At 37.9% G+C, this 24947-nt stretch overlaps 1 protein-coding gene and 1 pseudogene across 6 annotated transcripts in view; one reads left to right on the top strand and one right to left on the bottom strand.

Moving 5' to 3' along the window:
* The window catches only part of LOC306856920 (uncharacterized protein), a 36309-nt gene extending 29349 nt beyond the window's left edge, over positions 1–6960 (bottom strand). For 2 of the 5 annotated variants that reach the window (XM_079396473.1, XM_079396474.1), the window contains exons 1-2: positions 3625–3812; positions 3087–3227 (exon numbers count right to left, since the gene is read on the bottom strand). The gene's annotated coding sequence lies outside the window, so the exon portion shown is untranslated. Of the gene's footprint in view, positions 1–1058; positions 1367–3086; positions 3228–3624; positions 3813–6693 lie in introns of those variants that run through there. The other 3 variants (XM_079396476.1, XM_079396475.1, XM_079396477.1) reach the window with 2 other exon arrangements.
* On the top strand, positions 3958–24611 carry LOC306856921 (myosin-7-like; annotated as a pseudogene). The gene is made up of 40 exons: positions 3958–4434; positions 4694–4797; positions 5603–5746; positions 6822–6978; positions 7095–7122; positions 7359–7470; positions 8218–8238; positions 8329–8412; positions 8557–8620; positions 8720–8818; positions 8910–9013; positions 9090–9228; positions 9316–9434; positions 9676–9825; positions 9916–10086; positions 10171–10341; positions 10828–10915; positions 11113–11224; positions 14660–14783; positions 14912–15033; positions 17264–17519; positions 17872–18114; positions 18206–18382; positions 18462–18607; positions 18675–18765; positions 18846–19234; positions 20149–20275; positions 20407–20525; positions 20607–20803; positions 20886–21212; positions 21325–21452; positions 21955–22070; positions 22205–22397; positions 22569–22772; positions 22876–23001; positions 23079–23249; positions 23346–23450; positions 23558–23653; positions 23737–23883; positions 23970–24611. The product of its transcript is annotated as a myosin-7-like (transcript).
* The last annotated feature ends 336 nt before the right edge of the window (positions 24612–24947 follow it).

Consider the following 24947-nt stretch of genomic DNA (forward strand, 5'->3'; position numbering starts at 1 on the left):
GCCAGGTTTTTTATGTGAGGTAAAATCTGCTATCTCTGACTCAGTTTGTTTGTGGCTTCAGTGGCTGCAATATGCTGTGTTTTTTTGCTAACTGGCAACCAGGGCTGTCGACATCCTACACAGACCAAAAACAAAAATATACATTCCACACACAAAGCAAATATGTGAATTTAGGATGTTTCCTACATATCTGCAAACATATTATTGTATTTTTATGCTTTAGTACATAAAAAAATTACATACAGCACCTTTAAATTTGAGGTGAATTATACATGTCAGGGGGAGCAACGACAGACACCAAGAAGCTTCTATTTAACACAATTAAACATAAAAGTCCAAAATGAGGGAATAATGTGTTTCCAAGGGGAAAAGGTGTCCAAATAAACAGAGGATGACAATTGACAATTCCCATATTTTGGACTTTTCTGTTTTATTTATGTTAAATGTAAGCCAATTATTACACATATTTCACACAGTATAAAATGCTTTTGAAAATATAGCTACCTTTATTTTAGAGGGGGGCCCTCGCAAGCAGATTATCATATTAGGGGGGGTCCTTGTCATGAAAAAGAAAAACCCTAAAACACTGTAGTTAATCTCAATGAAACACTGCCTTATAAAACAATTTGAATATTATCGATTTACAAGGCCTCCATGATTTAAAGGGTGTAAAATTAAAACACCATCAAGGCAAAACAAACCAGTTCATTTTGCTACACCAGTCATGTTGATGATCATCACCGCATCAGTATGAAGTATAGCCCGGGGATGCTTAATGCATTACTGGAATGAGGCAGGGATTGCTGCGATATCCCAAAGTGCGACCGCTTGTCTGCATTGGTTTAGATAAAGCCACGTGGCAGTGAGATAGCCAAGCGAAGGTATGCCGTGACGGGGCATAAATAGAAAACCAACTAAAGATGCTGGCATCCCCAGTTAGGGCCAAAGACCATGACTTAACCCACTGAAAGACAGTCTATTGTCTGAAGCCACGGGTAGGAGCAGAGTCTCTTAACCCCCCACTTGCTAAAAGAATAATTGACTCATACGTTCATTACCTGTTTGTGTTGGGCTCTGCTCAGAGTATTGCGTGAGATTATTGAAGAGCTGAGGTATTAACTCATGTCTCCTCAATATGCTTTTCCAGTCTCCCAACATATGGATTGATGACTCGCGACAGAGACAGCACAGTTGCTGAAAGGTTTTGCGGACGATTAGCTGACATCCAAGTGTTGAACTGAATGGAGCGGCTGCTGCTAACTGGCACCAGTGAATTCGCCTTTAAAGGGCGGTGGCGGAAGTTGGCACTATTTTATTTGAAACACTGACATGCTTTACTATTTTTCCTATTACCACTTGCAGACCTGGGTGTTTATTTGAATTATCAGGTCTTATATGACAAATGAGGTATGTATGTGTGGTGGTCTACCCCTTTAAAAGTGTGTGTGTGCCTGTAAATCTCAGCCTCCCTCCACTTCAGTCTCTAAGCCTGCTGGCATTTGGTGCACAGTGATCTAAAACAACTGTGACCCAACTGCAAGTGCAACTTTGATTCCAGGAATCCCTGTTTCAATCGAGATCATCTGACTTAACTCTACTGTTTTGCAACAGCTGATTAATATGCAGATAAATATATGCATGCACAAAAGTCTGGCCCGTTTCTGGGTTGTGTTGCTGAATTACCGTGGTTATTTCACAGTTAGTTTAATCTTCCTAAATGTTGCGTATGTATCACAGGGTTTTAAATGTTACAGGCACCCTCCAATTTGATTATCTCTCACATTTTATCTGTCTGTCGACGGTTTTTTTATGCACAGTCCTGCAAGTGAGGCTGTACATAACCCAGCTGCCACACTTATGAAGCGTCCCAGAATAGCCCTGCTATATCTAACCAAAGTGAAAGAAAGTTGCCGTCACCAATGAAACACTCAATGCTTTGCCAAAAGATAGCTGCAGTTCCATCAACGACAATCATTTGTAGTTATTCCACTAAATTGCTGTAATAGCAGCAACAGGTTTCAAAGTTGTGCTTTGAATGTTTCTTCATTTTGATGAACAATTTCTTGTTCGTGCACAAACAATGAGCAGAGCAACAGTGCTCAGTGTCTTTAACAATAGGCCTTGTCTATTGCTCTTTGTCAGGAATGTCAGCCTTTGGCATGAGGCAGGGATGGAGTATTCTCGTCTATATTGGGACACTATGAGCCCCCTCCCCTTCTGGTCCACACTCATTACTCCTTTTCCACATACAAGGACACTGATCTCAAGGTCAGATCCACTGGGCCGCTCCAACACACTCAATTACTGCACTGACACCATAGTGAAAAAGTAGCAGCGGCTGCCTGCATAATAAGCTGATTTTAGGCCTGTTATTTTAGCACTTTGTCTGGAAAGTTCTGCACCCCACCTGTTGTTTCATATATCAAAAATGCGTTTTGGCAGTGAAGTGGCATGGATGTGTGAATTAATTATTATATGAGAAGCCAATTTTTTCAAAATATTTCACACTGATCTTATGCTTAAAAAATAGCCTACTTAATGCAGCCTTGTTGGCTGAATCATATTAAATAATATTTTTCACAAATAAAAGCAGTTTAGATGTACCAAATGCAGCATAAACCCTGACAAATAAATAATTTACAATAATATTTATATGATTGATAGTTTATTGTTATATTCTAAATTGTTTCCACAATTTTATACCACTTTTATGACAGATTTACACTGTACTACTCTGTCAGAAAATTGTGCTCGTTTCCATGGTGGAAAGAAAATCCCTCTCAATTATTTTGCTATTATCATTAAGGGCAGTGGATCTTGGCTTATATCGGCATGTATTTTTAGCATCCCATATCATGTCAAGCACAAGGGACCCTTCAGTAATTTTATCTAGGGTTGCATTTACTGTGGCCACACACACACACAATGCCTCCCTCCGCTGGCATTTACAACAAAGGATTCCGCAAACAAGCAATTAGAGTAAGGGAGAAGACTGAATACATGGCCATTATGTTCACCTAATACTTGTACTGTATGTTGAGGAGAGAATTGTTGATGAGTTATTGAAGAGATGTTAAAGAGCCAACCTTAAGGGTGTTGCTTGTTGCCGCTGAGTGGATCTCTGTAACCTTTATCCAATCAGGGACCAGGGGGAATTTACAGTGACCACAGCCACTTAGATGATTGTCCAGTTGAAATCAAAATGTAACTCCGAAAAAAATAATTAACTGAGAAAAGTTTAAGGAGAAACATGTTCATTCTTTATTATTGCATTCATTAAAAACTCAGGTGTTAAGTATAATAATAATTGCACACATTTGTTATGGTTACAGCAGATCTGATCATGCCAACATTATCATTAAACATTTTTTTTTAAATCAGTTTGATATTTTTTAAGAAAATAGAAACAATAGAAATGACAGATAGAAAATAGAAATGACAGTGTTCATGAAAAAGTAACTCACTAATTGCTTTCATAAACTACTCAAATTTTCACATAACAGAATTTTGAAGTGAGAAATTTAATTCAAATGTAAGTTAAAAAACATGAAATCTGTAGCACATTTAATGCTCAATTATTAAAAATTAAAAATAAATAAAAATAAAATGTGCATTTCCACTTACCGAAACATCTCAAAATATATTTTTAATTGTTGTTAATATATTTGTTTCTTTCAAAAAAGCAAATAAAAAAAAATATTATTTAAAATCAGTATAGTAACTATACTGATTGAAGAAAATTTAACCCAATCACAATCAGCGCCCTCCAAAATATAATCCTGCTATAAAAATAACTAAGCTTGGGTTTGTGTTCAGATAAAAATGCGGCTTGCCCTTTTGTGTCAATTTGGCCGCACAGAAAGCACCAATAGGCTCTGGAGGAGGTGACACATGATAATTTTTGTGACCATGACCTTGGAGGATTTGATAAAAGGAGTTTGCCCACTCCACCCATTCAGTCCGTGTTAAGGTCAGTTAGCAAATTATGACTGGACACATCAACTAATTTCATTTGCTTGATCATTTGTTTATAATGCTACAATAACATAAAATGCCATCAAAACAGCTTCTTAAAACTAAAATCCTATTTTCTGTCAATAATGAAATGCTTTGTTTTATAGCTGTAACATAACTTACCTCCTGGAATATACATTTAAGCATTGTAATTGTGATTATTCCTGCAATGTTCACAAGTTTGTTTTGCTTTTTTTTTTTTGTCAACATAATATATTTCTAATTTTCATTTTGAAGTGTAAACTATAATATTTGTCTTCTTTTAAGGTTATCTGGACAGTTTTGCCTTCAGTGAGTAAGGGAGCGGTGGATTTATCATCATGTCGAGATTGTTGGATATGAAAGAGTTTGGAGAAGCTGCTCCGTTTCTGCGCAAATCCGACCTGGAGCTGCTGGCAGCGCAAACTGTGGCGTTTGATGGTACTTGAGATACATTTTCAACTGACTTCAACAAGTGTTTTACGGCGGATTCAAACACTTCGATTCTCTTTGAAATACTTGCCATCTTGTTTACGCGGCGCTTTTTAGTTCGTAATTGCATGTTAGGTTCTTAACTTATCTTGAAAAGGGCACATTGAGATAAATTTGGCATTGAATGATTGGATTTCTAACAAACAAACCAACGAAAAACTTTGTCGGCGCCTGGATATTGATCACTGACAGCCTCCCTTGTGCGCAGGAAAGAAGCGCGCTTGGATACCAGATGAAAAGCACGCGTACATTGAGGTGGAAATCAGGGAGATTGATGCTGACAAAGTCATCGTTGAGACCAAGGACGGGAAGGTAACACTTTTTAGTGAAATTGAATTTATCATTACAAAACGATATAAGGACATCTGAATTTAACTATTTGTAGATATGTCAATATAAACAAACTTTTGTTTCATTATCAGACTAATAATGCTTGTGAATGGTTTAGATCTCAATTAATGAAATTAATTGATGGCTGTAGGCTATTTTAATTAATAAACGAACATGAAATATTGTTTTGAGTTTAAACTATTTTACAGGCTAGTTTAAAGCTTTTCAAATAGCTAAGAAATACGAACACTGCGTAACATTTAGGCTAATTATAGGCTTTAGTAATTGGCTAGTATTAATCTACAATCCATGCTAGCTATTTTTTTTAAAGATGGACTTGTTAACTATCATATTAGTCGGCAATGTAGCTTGTCTTTCTCTAGCCATTTGAACTTTTCTTCGTCCACTCTGTATCCTATCTTCTGATCAATGTTTTTTCTTTCTTTCTGAGTTTCCAGCCATTTATTCACTTTACCGCGTTTAACACATTTACACACTTTTACACAGTTCCTTCTGCTGAGGCTATTTGTCATTACAAGCGGTAGTAGTAACCGTTTTAAGTTACTAATAATTTTTAAGTTCGCTAGAATGAAAAGACAAGGAGTGCTATGAACTTTGTTGACATGAGCGACAGTGATCCAGTTTAGCGGTCACTTAAAAATAATATAACAAATATTTGACAGCTCAGTGTGCAATTAACCAATAAGAATCAAATATTCCCTTTAATAATGGATCGTATTAATGCTTTTCCTGTCCCATGTTATCTAACCCTGCTTAAATCCGGCAGTGTTTAACTGTGAAGGAGGATGACATTCAACAGATGAACCCTCCTAAGTTTGACATGATGGAGGACATGGCCATGCTCACACACCTGAATGAGGCTTCGGTGCTCTATAATCTAAGGAGGCGCTACAGCAGTTGGATGATCTATGTTGGTACCATCACATCACAAGTCAAAGCAAAGAAAAGATCTGCCCTTTCTCACTAATCTTTGATGCCACAAATAACTTGACCGGAGCATTAAACATAGAGGGGCGGCACTATTCATAGAACTTTACAGTCACAGTAATGAATTTAACACTTGCCTTTGCCAAGGGACAAATACAAGTGAATTCCCTAGGCATGTCCTTTACAACTGCCACAGTTAAAGTACTTCATAAAGTCATCTAAGGGAAGTTGTGTTTTCCTTAAGAGCGTTTAAACATTGCATACATGGGAAAATTAAAAATATGAAAGTCCATATATAAATGCTAAGAAAATAGGAAAAATCACATTTTGAGATATGACAGCACACTCATATGGCAATCTGTGTTATGTTATGGCAAATTAGTGGCTAATTCGTCTAATTTTTTACAATCTCATTCATGTGTTTTTGTACGATCACCTTGCACCCCACTGATGCTTAGGTTTAAGGGTGGACCTTCTTGCTTTATTCTGAAAATGTTACATTTTTGTATGAACCAAATTATACGAATTTACATGAAAACACCACCTCATAAAATAGTTATATTTCTTAATATAAAAGACACATTATGAGAAAGAAAGTTAATGTAGTGGCCTTTAACCCTAGAGATCTGTGGCGGTTCTGCATGGCATTTGCAAATTATTATTTGGTTATGATTAGTTTGGATTTTAAACAAATGTGTGTTTGTGTGTGTGTATATATATATATATATATACATACAATATTAAGTTAATTTTAATTAAGCTGAAGCCAAAATTCGGCTAGAAATATCATTGCCACTTTGACTTTAAATAAAAATAAGAGATTTTGTACAAATGACCAGTGAATATTTTTTGGCTTTGTAATTTAAGCATCATATCAAATTATGTATATACATTAGTACTTGTTATTATTGGCCAAGCTTAAAATACAACCTTCTGCTTCATCTCTATATCCACCCAGGCTTGAAAATGGTTGAAGTCCTCTGGCCTGAAGAATTGTGTATTTTATCCTGACTGGATACGATACCTGAGATTAATTTAGTCAAATCTTTTCATGGCAGACATATTCTGGACTCTTCTGTGTGACCGTGAACCCATATAAATGGCTTCCCGTCTACACGGCCCCTGTAGTGGCTGCCTACAAAGGCAAACGCCGCTCCGAGGCTCCACCTCACATCTATTCCATCTCTGACAATGCCTACAACGACATGTTGCGCAGTAAGTATTAAAGGATTGTTTGTCTCTGCCCTCTACAGTAACTTACAGGAGGGATAATTTCACACTTCAGAAAGGCCCTTTATGACCTGAAACAAATGTGTTGTTTACCCCCACAGATCGTGAGAATCAGTCCATGCTAATCACGTAAGTTTTGACATACCTGTACACATTCTGTATTGCTGTGATGAGAGCGAGACATTTTCAGTGTGGAAAAATATTCAGCCGCTAAGAATGTAATTTTTCAGATTACATGTCCAACTTTTGATTTTTGTTTCTTTATAGAACATTTTGTTGCACTGTTTTTTTGTAATGTTCTTTGCTGTGGTATTTTTCTTTATTTTTTTATTTTTCAAATGTCTTATTATTCAATCATTTCTTGATACTCAATCTGGTGCTGGCAAAACAGTAAACACGAAGCGTGTAATTCAGTATTTTGCCATAGTAGCAGCTCTGGGTGAAGCACCGACTTTTTTTTACCTCTCATGCTGGCAAGTGTTTGTCATTTCATTTTCAAGTCGCTCCTCATCTAGGTGTCCGGCACATTTTTACAGTGAAATTACTATGTATTGTGACAAAGTTAACTGTTATGGACATCCAGACTGAGGTTTGACTATCCCTTCCATTTGCATATATCTTTTGGTTATTTCCCAAATGTTTTTGTGGGGTGAACCTGACTCCATGTGTCTTCTATAGCACATCCCAGCACATCATCTCCTGCATTTTTCTTCCTTGTTCTTGAAATTTTTCTGTGAAACAAATTCCTGATTAAAATTTAAGCTTTCCTTTTTTCTGTTTCAAGCAGGCCCAACCTCTTTCAGTTTCCTTGATTTCAGCTTTTTGTCTTCATTTTTAAATCCATTATTTACAGAATCATTTTTTTCTCTGATTATAAAAGGGTGTGATTGTTAAATACTTTGATGTATTCTATGCGAGCTAACAAAATTTGACCCCATTTTTCATTCTTAATCCACGTTTGTCTATGAATTAGCATTTTCAGTTATAATACAAGTTATTTTTTAATCTATATTTTAAATCTTTTGATGACAGATTGTTGACTAGCATAGTATAATACTTTTTTAAATTTATAAAAAAAACTGCATTATATTGCATTCACGTTAAATAATCAGGCTGTTAAATGTAGAATGAAATATTAACAATAAAATATAATAACAGAAGATGAGAAATGTGTGGTCTTTTACAAAACATCATTTTTAATTTGTTGTTGTTTTATGTTTTAAGGCCCCTGCCACTAAAACAGGGGTGAGTATATCTTCACACGTGGGGACAAACTGCATAAACTGCAAGAAATAAAGCTCAAAAACGTATCAGTTATAAAATGATGTTTCTCAGGGTACTTTAGAAGACCAGATTATTGTAGCTAATCCTGCAATGGAAGCTTTTGGAAATGCCAAGACATTGAGGACATTGAGGAGTATTTGACACTACATAGACCAAAGTTGTAGTTTTTGCATCTAAATTCCATTTACTCACAAGTAAAGACCTGATACCATGCTGTAATATTAAACTATCAAGCATTGTTGATTAAACCATGGCGTATTTCCTTACATCTCTCTATAGGGTAAATTCATCAGGATCCATTTTGGAACAACGGGGAAACTGGCTTCTGCTGACATTGATATATGTAAGTAAATGATTCAAAGAATGATGGTGGCCCTCCAGTTCATGTCATTCCAAAATGTAAAAACTGACAGTGCAGTGATTTTTCAAATTATTTCTCAAGATCTTCAGGAAAAATCCAGAGTGATATTTCAGCAACCTGGAGAGCGTAGTTACCACATCTACTACCAGATCATGTCACAAAAGAAGCCTGCACTTCTTGGTAAGATAAATGCTACAATTACAAATTACAAATACAACAATATTTTATTGCCATATTATTAATACATTTATTCTTTACTTGTGGATTTCAGACATGCTTCTGGTCTCTACAAACCCCTATGACTACTATTTTTGCTCCCAAGGAGTGACAACGGTAGAGAATATGGATGACGGGCAGGAGCTTATGGCTACTGATGTAAGCTTTAAAATCTCTCATCACCTCGAAAACCAAATGAAAAAAACCCTACCAAATCATTCTCTTGCCCATCCAGCATGCCATGGATATCCTTGGCTTCACTACAGAAGAAAAGTACGGCTGCTATAAAATAGTAGGGGCCATCATGCACTTCAGGAACATGAAATTCAAACAGAAGCAGAGGGAAGAGCAGGCAGAGGCCGATGGCACTGAAAGTGAGTGTACATCTAGAATCTAGTTAGTCATTATTACAGTATTAAAGTTAAAGATGGTCCATAGCTTCAATTAAATAATCTTTCCAGATGCTGATAAGGCCTCCTATCTGATGGGTGTTAGCTCAGCAGACCTCATAAAGGGTCTTCTGCACCCTAGAGTGAAGGTGGGCAACGAGTATGTGGTTAAAGGACAGAATGTCAAACAGGTGAGAAGTGTTCCCAATATCCGTCCTCGGTGGATGCATGTCTATAGCTACAAAAACAGAATTACTTTGCTATGGCAATAATAACGCATGTTGAAACTACTGACATTTACTGTTGATCTACTAAGATACAAGGAATAAAACAGCCTGACAAATCAGCCTGGTATCCAGGCAACTGTTGCAATCCATGTGAGTGACAAATGTGATCTTCATGTGCTCCACACACATTGTGTGGCTCCACTAGGTTAACTATGCTGTGGGAGCTCTGGCCAAAGCCACTTATGACCGCATGTTCAAGTGGTTGGTGGGGCGTATAAATAGGACGCTCTACACCGTTCTGCCACGCCAGTTCTTTATCGGAGTGCTGGACATCGCCGGCTTTGAGATCTTTGACGTGAGTGACTCTCGAAATTCCACACCGCACTTATCGAGATTTCCGTCGGCATTCACACTTGTGCATCTGTCATGTGGATTCTCTCAACAGCTCAACAGCTTCGAGCAGCTCTGCATCAACTTCACCAATGAGAAACTGCAACAGTTTTTCAACCACCACATGTTCATCCTGGAACAAGAGGAGTACAAAAGGGAGGGCATTGAGTGGACCTTCATCGACTTTGGGCTTGACCTCCAGGCCTGCATTAACCTCATTGAAAAGGTTTTTTTTATTGTACTTAAAACAATGAGATGAATACAGTAACAATTTAAAAAAATGCCTTCTGAGCTGTTTTCTCTTTGTTAGCCCTTAGGAATCATGTCCATCCTTGAACAGGAGTGCATGTTCCCTAAAGCTAGCTTCAAGGCAAAGCTGTTTGAGAATCACCTTGGCAAATCTACCAATTTCCAAAAGCCAAGGCCTGACAAGAAGAGAAAGTATGAGGCTCATTTTGAGCTAGTGCACTATACAGGAGTGGTGAGTTTCTACCAATAATAGAGCTCCAATAAGACTAAATTTAAACGTCACTTAGGCAGCACTTGATATTACAAGTATTTATGATGCATTTTAGACAGTGTCACAGCTACACAAGGTAGGAATATGACCAGGCATTACTGCACTTGGTGCAAATTAGTTAGTACCAACAGATAAGATATTCATGGTCATTAAAACAAGAAAATCAAAACTCTTCAGTACTGAGAGGGAGGCAGTTAAGACTTGCAGTGATGTTTAGAGAAATGACACATGAACATCACTTTAAGTCTGTGCTGGCTCCTGCTCTATCTGTTTCCTCAAAAAGCATTAACAACTCAGGGTAAGTCTAAGAACACATCTGACAATGTTTTGGAGAAGGACACTTTTGCATATGTTATCATTGATTGCATTTGCTTTGTGCTGTGTAAAAGGTTAAGAACTTCTGTACAGCAGGACAATTTATGACCGTTTCCGTTTCTCCAACTGCAGGAGAATCTCAACAAGCTGATGACAAACTTGCGGAGCACTCAGCCCCATTTTGTGCGCTGCATTATACCCAATGAAACCAAAACACCAGGTGTTGTAACCAATGAGCGCTTCAACACATCCAAACTGACAGGATTATGATTGGAATCACCATTTTTGAGCATCAAACTATTTCACAGCTTAGTTTTACACAAACAAACTGAAAGAGAATCTTGCAAACTTCTCTGAAAGACAAGTTGCAAAACCTCAGTGCAAATGTCTAACTGAAATATTTTCATCTTTTTGCAGGTATCATGGATGCTTACCTGGTGCTGCACCAGTTGCGCTGTAACGGCGTCCTGGAGGGCATTTGCAGGAAGGGATTTCCTAACAGAATACTTTATGCTGATTTCAAACAACGGTAAGAAGAGCTACTAATTGACACATCTTGTGTACTCTTGAGAACTACAACCCAAATTCCAGAAATGTTGGGATGTTTTTACAATTTGAATAAAATGAAAACTAAAATACTTTCAAATAACATGAGCCAATATTTTATTCACAATTGAACATAACAAGTGTTTAAACTGAGAAATTTTACACTTTTATCCACTAAATGAGCTCATTTCAAATTTGATGCCTGCTACAGGTCTCAAAAAAGTTGGCACGGGGGCAACAAAGGGCAGAAAAAGCAAGACATTTTGAAAAGATTCAGCTGGGAGAACATCTAGCAACTAATTAAGTTAATTGACATCAGGTCTGTAACATGATTAGGTATAAAAGGGATGTCTTAGAGAGGCAGAGTCTCTCAGAAATAAAGATGGGCAGAGGCTCTACAATCTGTGAAAGAGTGCGAAAAAAGATGGAAAGAATACTTTAAAAACAATGTTCCTCAACGTCAAATTGCAAAGGCTTTGCAAATCTCATCATCTACAGTGCACAACATCATCAAAAGATTCAGAGAAACTGGAGAATTCTCTGTGTGTAAGGGACAAGGCCGAAAACCTTTGTTGGCTGCCCATGGTCTTCGGGCCCTCAGACGACACTACATCATCATCGGCAGGATTCTGTCATTGACATTACTAAATGGGCCCAGGAATACTTCCAGAAACCACTGTCGGTAAACACAAGCCGGCGTGCCATCTGCAGATGCCAACTAAAGCTCTATCATGCAAAAAGGAAACCATATGTGAACATGGTCCAGAAGCACCGTCATATCCTGTGGGCCAAGGCTCATTTAAAATGGACTGTTTCAAAGTGGAAAAGTGTTCTAGGGTCAGACGAGTCCAAATTTGACATTCTAGTTGGAAATCACAGACGCCGTGTCCTCCGGGCTAAAGAGGAGGGAGACCTGCCAGCATGTTATCAGCGTTCGGTTCAAAAGCCAGCATCTCTGATGGTATGGGGGTGCATAAGTGCATACGGTATGGGCAGCTTGCATGTTTTGGAAGGCACTATGAATGCTGAAAGGTATATAAAGGTTTTAGAGCAACATATGCTTCCCTCCAGACTATGTCTATTTCAGCAGGACAATGCAAAACCACATCCTGCAGCTATTACAACAGCATGGCTTCATAGTAGAAGAGTCCGGGTGCTGAATTGACCTGCCTGCAGTCCAGGGGGCTGTTCCATAAAAGACGCTAAGAAAAGCGGGGATTAAAGTCCAAAACCTGACTTGAAATAACCTTACAAATCAATCGGGACTAAAGCGGTTCCATAAACGACAATTCAAGTTCATGCAATCTGACTAATGCTATCCAGGTTCAGTGAGTCAGGATAATGTGACGTACACGCTTATTCTGAAGCAGCCCTTAATGTCGATCATGGATCAAATCGATCCACCATAGCAAACAGCGAATATTTGTGCTGTTTAACGCATTTGAAACATTGTGTTTTCCTCAGTGCATAACTGATACGTCACAGGTATATTTTTTACATCTGTAAATGTCAGAAAGCCATGCAAATATATCCATTTAGCTGTCAGGAGTGGGCGAGGCTTATGCGAGAGAACGAGCGCTGCGGCGCGCATGCGCGCTACACAGACGGAGCAGAATCGAATACTAGCGCAAGAATTCTGAATAAAAAATACATTCTGCTAAAATATTTGTTGTTGGACATTAAATGTGACACATAGAATTTTAATTTCCTACATATAAGTGTATTTTTATGATAGCAGCAACTGTTAATCACTAGCTCAAATGAGTTAAATGTGTGTTCCTCTTATCAGTTAAAATGTACTCTGATTTCTATTATAAATTTACATTTTTAATTCAGTGATTTTAACTTTTGATTGTGTTTTTATGCTTTAATGCTTTAAAGAGCCATTTTAGATTGTAATGTTTTAATGTTATAATAACCATAAAAGGTACAGCTGTCATAAATTCAGAGAGAAAGGCTGCATGGCTAGAAACTTCTGATCAATTGCATGCACAAGTAGCAACTATGTTAAAATGTCATTCGTCTACATTTTGGGCACAATACATTAAATGCAGTTGGTTGTAGCCTATTTTTTATTTATTTGATTATTTAAGGTGTATTTTCTGTATACTTTTATTTTTAGACCGATAATAAATTAAACTGACTGTATGTGAGAGAGTCAGTGGTAATATGGATGCGTTCCTATTGGTCAGTGTTAGAGGAGCTCAGCTTAGCCTGACTGTTAGCCTGCTCCGGACCAGGTTAGTTTGCCAGCATAAGTTGCCGGGGTAACTGAGTTTGAACTTTTTTAAGTTTGATTTATGAAACCGAATCTACCAAAAATAAGCCTGACTAACCGAAATAAGCCTGGCTTATACTCTAATCTTGGTTTATGGAACAGCCCCCAGATCTTTCACCTATAGTTAACATTTGGCACATCATTAAACGAAAAATACGTCAAAGACGACCACAAACTCTTCAGCAGCTGGAGACCTATATCAGGTAAGAATGGGACCAAATTCCAACAAAACTCCAGAAACGCATAACCTCAATGCCCAGACGTCTTCAAGCTGTTTTGAAAAGAAGAGGAAATGCTACACCATGGTAAACATGCCCCCGTCCCAACTAATTTGAGACCTGTAGCAGGCATCAAATCTGAAATGACCTCATTTTGTGCATAAAATTGTAAAATTTCTCAGTTTAAACATTTGTTGTTTTATCTATGTTCTACTGTAAACAAAATATTGGCTCATGTGATTTTAAATTCTTTTAGTTTTCATTTTATTCAAATTTAAAAAAACGTCCCAGCATTTCCAGAATTCGGGTTGTACAATAAAATCTTGATGTTCCTTTACTTTTAGAAAGTATAATTTCTCTGTGTTAACATGTTTTGATCAATGTAATGATTTGCTGTTCACTGAAAAAAAATGGAGGCTGAATTTTAAAGGCATCAACGTGGTTACAAGTTAAACTGTTATTTCTGGAGTGATAGTGGCACTAAATGCAATTGAAAAAAAAAAAAAATTGGTTCCAAAAAGTTCTTTCAAAATCTCTTACCACCCTTTTGGTGGGGCCAAAATTTGGATCATATTGTTAAAACAAATTATTTATGTCTGATTATTTGATTCAATTATTTCTGAAATATTCTGAAAACATCACAGAGCCATAAGTGTCTACATTTTTTATGGAAATGTATGGATGACTGACTTAAAGCAGTTTATTCACAATAAACTGTGACATTTTGAGTATTTCAACATAATACAATTGCTCACTTCATCTTTAACGTTCAGTAGCTTGTGAGAAGTCAGCTTGATGATAAGCCAGTTGTTAAATAGTACAAATTTCTGCACATCAATAAAATGTGTTTGCAGATGATAATGATAAAAAAATAGTGAATAAAAATAAAAAATGAGGATGTCTATATTCCTCCTTTTCACAGGTATCGCATTCTGAATCCTCATGCAATCCCTGATGACAAGTTTGTTGACAGCAGGAAGGCTGCAGAGAAACTTCTGGCTTCACTGGATATCGACCATAATCAGTATAGATTTGGACATACTAAGGCAAGTCAGACTTCAGCCAGTAAAAGCTTGTTGCTTTCAGCCTCAAGCAATGGGACATCAATAACAGGTTAACTTTGTACAGAAGACAAAATGGGCTAAATCAACCCGTCTGTGTCTCTGCATTACAGGTGTTCTTTAAAGCTGGTCTGCTGGGACACCTGGAGGAGATGAGGGACGAGCGCCTGGCTGAAGTTCAAAAGAGCCGTGGCAAGATCATGAGGATGGAGCTGAAGAAGATGATGGAGAGGAAGTAATACATGATTCTATGCAAAAAAAAGTTTTTTTCAAGATTAAATTACAGTGGCCCCCAAGCATATTTGAAAGTCACACTTAAAAATGAATACAAATAATTGCATTAGATAACATTTCCAACCAGGTTCCACTTATTTTAAAGAAATATATTTCACAAAAAATGTCTTTCAGATAGTTAGTGGAACATCCACCACAAAAAAATGACACTGACACGGTGTTATTCCTGAAAAAAGCATAATTTGTTTATAAAGATGTCACTTGGTTTTATACTGTCATATTTCATGCAAAATGTAAAGAAAATTATATATTTTAAGTGTGGTTTAAGTGGCAAAATACATTTTGGGGTCACTGCATATTGCTTTAGAGATTTTCTGAATATAAAATATGAAGTTACATATTCAGACTTAAGGTGCAGTCACATTAGCAAAATTTCACAAGCAAAAAGGTCTGAAGCACATCTCACACAGACATCACTTTCAAACCAAGCATCTTTCTGTTGGTCAGTCCAATGAATTCACATGACCAACTTGAATCTGATGCAAAATCTGCATATTGGAAATCTTCTGCCCTACCACGACATTCCTGGTCATGTGGATTTCTATTGAAATTACTCAATTTTGACTATGACAATTCACCAAACAACCATAAATGTGAACACCGCTTTACCCTACTAATAGCTCTTACATGGTTTCAATCCACTTGAATGGAGAAAAAGGCCTCTATATGCTTATATTCTCCATATTCTTGATGACGTCCCACACAAATATTCACAAACTATACGGATATCTAACAGGTTTACTTCTAATAAAATTAGCAACAAGCTGTTGTCACATGATATCTCTCAACCCTCAACATATGAGAGGTATTTTGGGGGCCATGTGGATGGAGTGTGTGAGGCGTGTGTCTTCAGACATGCATTTGTCCATGTGTGGCCGAGACCCTTCATATGCTCTGACACTCTCTGTGAAACGTGAGGTTCTTCATGCCCATATCCATAACCTCCATCCTTACCCCTTATTAGACAATGCAGACGGTGTCCTTAAAGCCCAGAAGCCCAGTGGGTCACATGACAGCTGCTCACCCCACTCCCCACTAAAAATACAGACCAGCTCCCTGCTCAAAGGCCTGTTTTGCCAAGGCGCCTGTTCCTCTAAAGGAACACATTGAAAGCATATCTGCAGACTGGCAAAGGATTAAAGCCGCTGGTTCACAGAAGGCCTCAGTTTCTAAATAAATATTAGACACTTCACCTTTTGGGTGGCCTTTAGCACAGATGCATGGCAGCTATTTGATCAGACCGAATTCTCTGCCGTCATCTGCTAACATATAACCACAGTACTGTGAAAGCAAGTGCATGACATCTGAAAGTCACCCCAGTAATAGACTAACTAAAATGAGCCTCGTTTCATGCATTCATGGACATAAGCCAGTGGGTCATATGGGGGTGACACAGTCTTCCTATGATCAGTGTTGTTGTTGTTGACTAAAATTATTAAAATCAATTTCACTAACTGAAATAAGGTTCAAATAAGAAATAAAATATAAATATTAGAACATTAGCAAAACTGGCTGGGCAACTCACTGAATTAAAATAAGTTTTAGTTGAAGTACTAAACTTACTAAAGCTAAAACTGAAATTAAAACAAAGCTAATTAGAAATATTAAAAATATATTAAAATAGGATTATTAAAATAATATTTAAAAATGACAAAAAGCACAACAAAATACATACAAAAACTTAAATTAAAATGAAAACTGAAAATATAAAAATAAACGCTAATTCAAAATATTAATGAATACTATAACAGTATAAAATAATACTAAAACAACACTGATGCATTAATAGTTTGTGGGTTCATGTGGTTAACAATGTTTTTATAGTCTAAGTATGGATGAATGATATGACTGCAAAAATATTTGTGTTGCAATAACTCTAAAACTAAAATGGACGTTGTATTGTTAAAAACAAGAGGATTATCCAAAGCCACTCAATATAGCGGCTGTAAGAACGGAAGCTGGCCTTTCAATTTATAGAGCCATTCACGTGATGTAACTGGACCAGGCTGAAACTATTTTAGTTTAGAAATATAGAAACAAAAATGTAAAACTTAATACTAATAATTTTAGATCTTTTCTCAGTCAACTATATAAGCTATAATTACATCACCAAGTGGACTGACATGCCTTAAAGAGACTATACCTATACCTGACCTGTCTCCTGTCATTAGGGAAGCTCTTATGATCATCCAGTGGAATATCCGGGCCTTCAACATCGTGAAGAACTGGCTGTGGATGAAACTTTTCTTCAAAATCAAGCCCCTGCTGAGGAGCGCCGCCACAGAAAAAGAGCTTGCTGCTCTAAAAGAGGAGTTCCTGAAGCTAAACGAGGCACTAGAGAAATCAGAGTCCAAACGTAAGGAACTGGAAGAGAAACAGGTCAGCCTGATCCAAGAGAAGAATGACCTTTCCCTGCAGCTTCAGGCAGTGAGTATCAATAGCAATCGTGCTGTTTGCTCACAATCACCACACATTTTCACATTTTATTGTGTTACAGCAGGACATTTTACAGAGTTTCATACAGTTTGCAGTTTGGCAAAAAGACTAAAGTGCAGGAGAAATTTATAAAAAAAAAAAATAGCTGAATGCATAAAAGTATAAAATTAATCTTCTCCAACGCACCAATTGTGACATGATCCAAACAATGAAAAGGATCTAAAATTGTTTTGGGTTTTAATGCCATTACCCAACAAATTATGAAATAGTCCAAAAAGAATAAAATGAATTGCACATACTCAAGTGTTAAATTGCTTAAATTTACTTCCTAATCTCTCAACAGGAGCAGGATAACCTGGTAGATGCAAAGGACCGTTGTGACCTGCTCATCAAGACCAAGATTCAACTTGAAGCCAAAGTGAAGGAGTTGACCGAACGCCTAGAAGACGAAGAGGAGATGAATGCTATTGTTCTTGCAAAAAAACGCAAGCTGGAGGATGAGTGCACTGAGCTGAAAAAGGACATTGATGATCTGGAGATAACCTTGGCCAAGGTAGAGAAGGAGAAGCATGCCACTGAAAACAAGGTGAGCCCATTCTGTTGACGAAAATCAAGGTCAAGCAATGTTGTTGAGCCACTGTGAAGTCTGTTAAAGTAATTAAAGCCCCTTTTCATAGGTGAAGAATCTGATAGAAGAGATGGCAGCTTTGGATGAAACTATTCTGAAGCTCACTAAAGAGAAGAAGGCCCTACAGGAGAGTCACCAGCAGATGTTGGGTGACTTGCAGACAGAGGAAGACAAAGCCAACACTCTGACTAAAGCCAAAGTCAAATTGGAGCAGCAAGTAGATGATGTAAGTTGGATAAATGTTAACAGTTCCAAATAGAAGAATAAATCAGAAATCAGTAATACACTATAATTCCATGTTTTAGTTGGAGGGGTCCTTGGAACAGGAGAAGAAATTGCGAATGGACCTGGAACGGGCCAAACGCAAGCTGGAGGGTGATCTCAAGCTGGCAATGGAGTCTGTCATGGACCTTGAAAATGACAAGCAGCAATTAGAGGAAAAGCTAAAAAAGTAAGAAAATTTCACATAACAGGATGCTGTAAAATATTTCTGTTCTTATATTGTCTTTTTTTTATAGGAAAGATTTTGAAATGAACCAGATCAGTTCGAAAATTGAAGATGAGCAAGTGCTCATCATTCAGCTTCAAAAGAAGATCAAGGAATTGCAGGCGAGTCAAACTGGACTGTTCGATTTCTGAGTTTGAGCCTCTATCAGAACATTTTCATTCATTCTTTCATTGTGTTTAAGACTCGTATTGAGGAGCTCGAAGAGGAACTGGAAGCAGAGCGTTCCACCCGAGCGAAGATGGAGAAAAAACGATGCGATGCGTCCAAAGAGCTTGAAGAGCTCAGCGAGCGTCTCGAGGAAGCCGGAGGTGCCACGTCAGCTCAAATTGAGATGAATAAGAAACGGGAGGCAGACTTTCTAAAACTGAGTCGTGACCTTGAGGAGGCCATGTTGCACCACGACGCTATGACTGCCGCACTGCGAAAAAGCATGCAGACAGCTTAGCTGAACAGAGTGAGCAAATTGATAGTCTTCAGCGGGTCAAACAGAAGTTGGAGAAGGAGAGAAGTGAGGCCAAGATGGAGGCAGATGACCTAACCTCCAATTTAGAGCAGCTGGCAAAGAGCAAGGTGGAAAATATGATCCATGTTGCACCACATTCTGATCTAATTTAACAAGTATTAATTTAGCTTTGACTTTAACATTGAAAAATCATGGGATGATTTCAGTTGAGCTCAGGTTTAAATGTTTTTAGTTATTTGCATGCTCTTAGTTTGTATATACTATTTTTTAATCAAGTAATTTTATACAATAAGGTTACTGGGTATGATGAATTTACAGAAAACAATATTTTTTACGGCTTTTATTAATATGGCTTAATGTTCATTTTTTAAATATACTCAAACATTTATAGATTTACATTACAATTACAGTATCTCACAGAAGTGAGTACACCCCTCACATTTTTGTAAATATTTTATTACATCTTTTCATGTGACAACACTGATGAAATGACACTTTGCTACAATGTAATGTAGTGAGTGTACAGCTTGTATAACAGTGTATTTGCTGTCCCCTCAAAATAACTCAACACACAGCCATTAATGTCTAAACCGCTAGCCACAAAAGTGAGTACACCCCTAAGTTAAAATGTCCAAATTGGGCCCAATTAGCTATCAAATACAACAATTTAAAATCAAAAGATTCCAATCCCTTAAATTTAACAATACAATTTGCCAAGAGTAATAAAAACTTTATAATACAATGACAGATTGCTATAAAATAACTGCAGATGGTGCAGAAAACGTAAAAGCCTTATTATCCAGTTCAGACTAAACTTTAGGCACAGTCATAAAAAATATATCCTGTGTATTCAATACACAAGACATCTGCGCATCACGAAATTACCAGACAGCCTTAATAATATTCACTGAGATTAATCATAAATAGTAAAATAGTAAACACATAAATAGTATAATTGATTTTGATTTCCTACACAAATACACATACATACAAATTTATTAATTTTATAAACATATTACAGGCTGCCACTGAGAAAACGTGTCGCCTCTATGAGGACCAGATGAACGAGTCAAAAGCCAAAGTGGAGGAGCTCCAAAGACAACTCAGCGACACCAACACACAGCGAGCCCGGCCTCAGGCTGAAAGCGGTATACAAACAAACTACCTACTAAACAAATTCATACATAACAAGAACCACTGACACATTTATGTGTTGGTTTGAGACATCTAATATCCTTACTAACTGTAAAAATATTTACATAATTTTTCCATAATACAGCTGAGCTGGACAGAAAGCTGGAGGAGCATGAAGCTCTGGTGTCTCAACTGCAGCGCAACAAAAACTCCCTTAGCCAAAACATCGAGAAGCTTAAGAAACAGCTAGATGAAGAAACCAATGTAAGAGAAACTTTTTTCTCACTGCTTTTATGTGGAACCAATTTCTACTTTTGATTCGTCTTTGGCATCTGCTCCTTTCAGTCAAAGAATGCCTTGGCTCATGCCCTGCAATCATCAAGGCATGACTGTGATCTGCTGAGGGAGCAGTATGATGAAGAGCAAGAGGGCAAATCTGAGCTGCAGCTTGCACTGTCCAAGGCCAATGCCGAAGTCGCCCAATGGAGGACCAAGTATGAGACAGACACCATACAGAAGACAGAGGAACTTGAGGAAGCAAAGTGAGTGTGTGGACTAGATAGGAAATAATGACTGGCTTCATTCGATCTAAAGACTGAATCGTTAAATTCCACAAATTGACAGGAAGAAGTTGGCCGTCCGCCTTCAAGAGGCTGAGGAACAAGTTGAGGCATCAAACGCAAAGTGCTCCTCCCTAGAAAAGACCAAACATCGACTGCAGTCTGAGATTGAGGATCTCGTAGTAGATCTGGAGCGCTCTAATGCAGCCGCCGCTGCCCTGGATAAAGATTCTGGCTGAATGGAAGCAGAAGTATGAGGAGTATCAGTCTGAGCTGGAGTCTTCACAGAAAGAGTCTCGTAATCTGAGCACAGAGCTGTTTAAACTCAACTCTTATGAGGAGGCTCTGGACCATCTGGAGAGCATCAAACGGGAGAGTAAAAATCTGCAGGGTATGTCTTGAGCTTTATGGATTACGAATTGAGAAAAAAACTTCAATATCATATAAACGTATATCATCAGTCACAAAATGTGACGTATCAATACCTTTCATGTTTCTAACAGAGGAGATTTCCGACCTGAATGACCAAATAGGCCAGGGCAGCAAGAAGACCATTCATGAGCTTGAGAAGATCAAGAAGGGCTTAGACCTGGAGAAGACTGAAATTCAAGCAGCCCTGGAGGAAGCTGAAGTATGAATCTTCTTTGTGTCTGCAAACTTTTGTAGTAAAAACCTGAATCACATTAACGTTATGCCAGAAAATATACTTGTGCACTGACTTAAACGTTATGTCATTAATGTCAAAAGGAGAAGTATTTTAATGATTATTATTGTGATATTTAATTAAAATAAAAAAAAACAGAGTGGCAGATTTCCTATTAGGTCTTTTTTAGGTAAGGTTAAATAGTGTATGTATTGAAGAAAAAATGGTTTGATTCAATTCAAATCTAAAACACTTTATTTTAGAGAATGACCTAATGATACATGAGATTCCTGGAAACAATAAATGTATACCTTTCTGTTTTGTCATTTAGTGTTTTAACTGGAAATAATACATAAAAAAAAAATTAATGAAATTAATTTTCCTGAAAAGGTTTATAAAACTAGCCCACAGTATATAGAATAATATCACACCAAAACAGATTTGAAGAGACTTGGACTCTTTCATTAAATTCTCCTAAAAATTGTGTCAGGGAACTCTGGAGCATGAGGAGAGCAAGATTCTACGTATACAGCTGGAGCTCAACCAGATCAAAGCAGACATTGTCAGGAAGCTGGCCGAGAAAGATGAGGAAATCGACAATCTTCGGTGAGTTCTACTCAACGAGTGATGAAGACTGATGATTGAACCATTATTTTTCCATAACTCCATTTCATTATACAACCATTATTGATTATACTACAAGGCTTCCTAAATACTTTACCCACCTTTACCTTCTCTAGCCGTAACCATCAGCGTGCCATAGAGTCCATGCAAGCCACCCTGGATGCAGAAGCAAAATCCCGTAATGAAGTCATCAGGTTGAAGAAGATGATGGAGGGCGACCTAAATGAAATAGAGGTTCAGCTGAACCATGCAAATCGCTTGGCCACCGAGTCCCAAAAAATGGTGCGCAACCTGCAGACACAGATTAAGGTAAATGTGGCTTTAATTATAACAAATGTATATTAATTATTGCATCATAATTGTGGGAAATAAAACACAGGTTTGGAGTATTTCCATATTATATGTATGCAAAATGACCTAAGCGAATAGTCACTAACTCATCCCTAACTAACATAAACCCCGTGTCATATAAATTAAAAGGACCTTCAGATAGAGCTGGATGAGACTATTCACCAGAATGAAGAACTGAAGGAACAGGTTGCCGTTACTGAACGCAGAAACAACCTCCTGACTGCTGAGGTTGAAGAACTCAGAAGCCAGCTGGAGCAGAGCGATCGCACCCTCAAACTGGCTGAGTATGAGCTCCTGGAAACCACGGAGAGGGTCAACCTACTGCATACCCAGGTAATGGCCAGATTTTCCATCAATCTTCGCAGAGGTCAGTTCTTCCGAGCATTGACCACAAATAATACATAGTAATTTTTCATAATTCTTTCTTCCTCCCCAGAACACATCACTGCTTAATCAAAAGAAAAAGTTGGAGAGCGATATCTCTACGTTGTCTAGTGAGGTGGAGGATGCTGTGCAGGAGTGCCGAAATGCAGAAGAAAAAGCCAAAAAGGCCATCACTGATGTGAGTGTATAAGAGGGTGGATGTTTGTTGCTAAATATTGTGTTTAGGAAATTTAATATGAAGCTTTCAACATGCAGGCTGCCATGATGGCAGAAGAGCTCAAGAAAGAGCAGGACACCAGCGCTCACCTGGAACGTATGAAGAAGAACATGGAGCAGACCATCAAAGATCTGCAGATGCGTCTGGATGAGGCCGAGCAGATCGCTCTAAAAGGAGGCAAGAAACAAATCCAGAAACTGGAAAGCAGGGTAAGTTAAAATATTGCTGCATGAAAAACATGACTGACTTTTGGCGGTGTCTTGTGTTGTAATATAAAGTAAACTTTTACCTTTGCTTTCCTTAAGGTCAGAGACCTGGAGAGTGAGCTGGAATCTGAGCAGAAAAAAAGCAATGAATTCCAGAAGGGAGTCCGCAAATACGAGCGAAGGATCAATGATCTCACCTACCAGGTACAGTCTCCATCAGAGAGATGCACAAATTCAGTTTAGATTCTTGCTTCAAGAGCTGCACTATTCTGGAAGAATAAAGCCTGTGGCACCACCTGCTGTTTCTACAGACTGAGGAGGACAGGAAAAACATGGTTCGTCTACAGGAGCTCATAGACAAGCTGCAGGCCAAAGTTAAGAGCTACAAGAGACAAGCAGAGGAGGCGGTGAGTTTACAAATAAACTTTAACATGCTACACCTCATGTATACTTAAAACATCACTGATGGTTCCTGCTCATTGTAATGTAGGAGGAACAAGCTAATACCAACTTGACCAAGTACAAGAAGATCCAGCATGAGCTGGACGACACTGAGGAACGAGCTGAGATCGCGGAGTCTCAAGTGAATAAACTACGTACTCGGACCAGAGACCCGGGTAGCAAGGCTAGTCCTAAGGCATGTAGCTCTTGAATATTACATTTAAACTTTTTTCATAAGCTCTGTAATGACTAATTAATCAGCTTTTTTTTTTCTCACTTTAGCTTGCAGAGTGAAGAGGAAGGCCCTCTCTTATAGGATCACAGCCCACAGCTGCAAGTTTTGTGACAGTGAATTAAAAATGTGCCTAAAGCTATAAGCAAAATAAAAATAATGACTCTTTTATGTAGACCATATAAATCTGTATTTCATGTTGTCTTTATTTGCACCAATGCATAGGCCTACTGCAACTTTGATTTTAAACTTTCAAAGAAAAACACATCCCCTCCTAAAACCCTCTTCAACTTGTTCCATCGGGACAAGACCACGGGAATCAGATAAGCCGCTTGCACAATCTGACATTGAACTGCGGGTTTCGTCTGGCCCCCCAACTGAGCCTGGTTTCTCCCTAGGTTTTTTTGAGGGAGTTTTGGTTCCTTGCCACTTTCGCCTCTGGCTTGCTCAGTTGGGGACGCTTAATTTCTAGCGATTATCGTCCATTTGATTTCACAGATACTATTTAAACTAAACTGAGCTAGACAATGACATCTCTGAATTCAATAACGAAATGCCTTTAACTGAAAATTGAGTGTTTAATCTCAATTATTATACATTACTGACACTATCCTCCAATTTGATACTGTTAAGTGCTTTGATACAATCTGTATTGTTAAAAGTGCTATATAAATAAAGGTGACTCGACACAGGCTTTTGCACAAAGGAGCAGTATTTAAAATGTACGTGTTTACAATGAATACCTTAAAATGTGCTCTAGTCTTTCCTGTTATTCTGGTCGATATGACAAGTCCTCGTGAACACCTAGCGAGTGGATGCAGCATCACACAGATACAAATATTCAGTTACTAGTACCATAATGGAAATGCGCTACTAACAAACTGCAACGCATTCATTTCTTCCTCGAGAACAGGACGGTTAGCGAGAAACTAATGCCTTCCTTGAGGATGGTGCTTCATGTCTTAAATGTCCTAAAAGGTCAGAACTGACCTTTAGACTGACCTTTAGACCATTTCATATATGCAAAA

Source organism: Barbus barbus (genome assembly GCF_936440315.1).
Source record: "Barbus barbus genome assembly, chromosome: 37".
Lineage (NCBI taxonomy): Eukaryota > Metazoa > Chordata > Actinopteri > Cypriniformes > Cyprinidae > Barbus > Barbus barbus.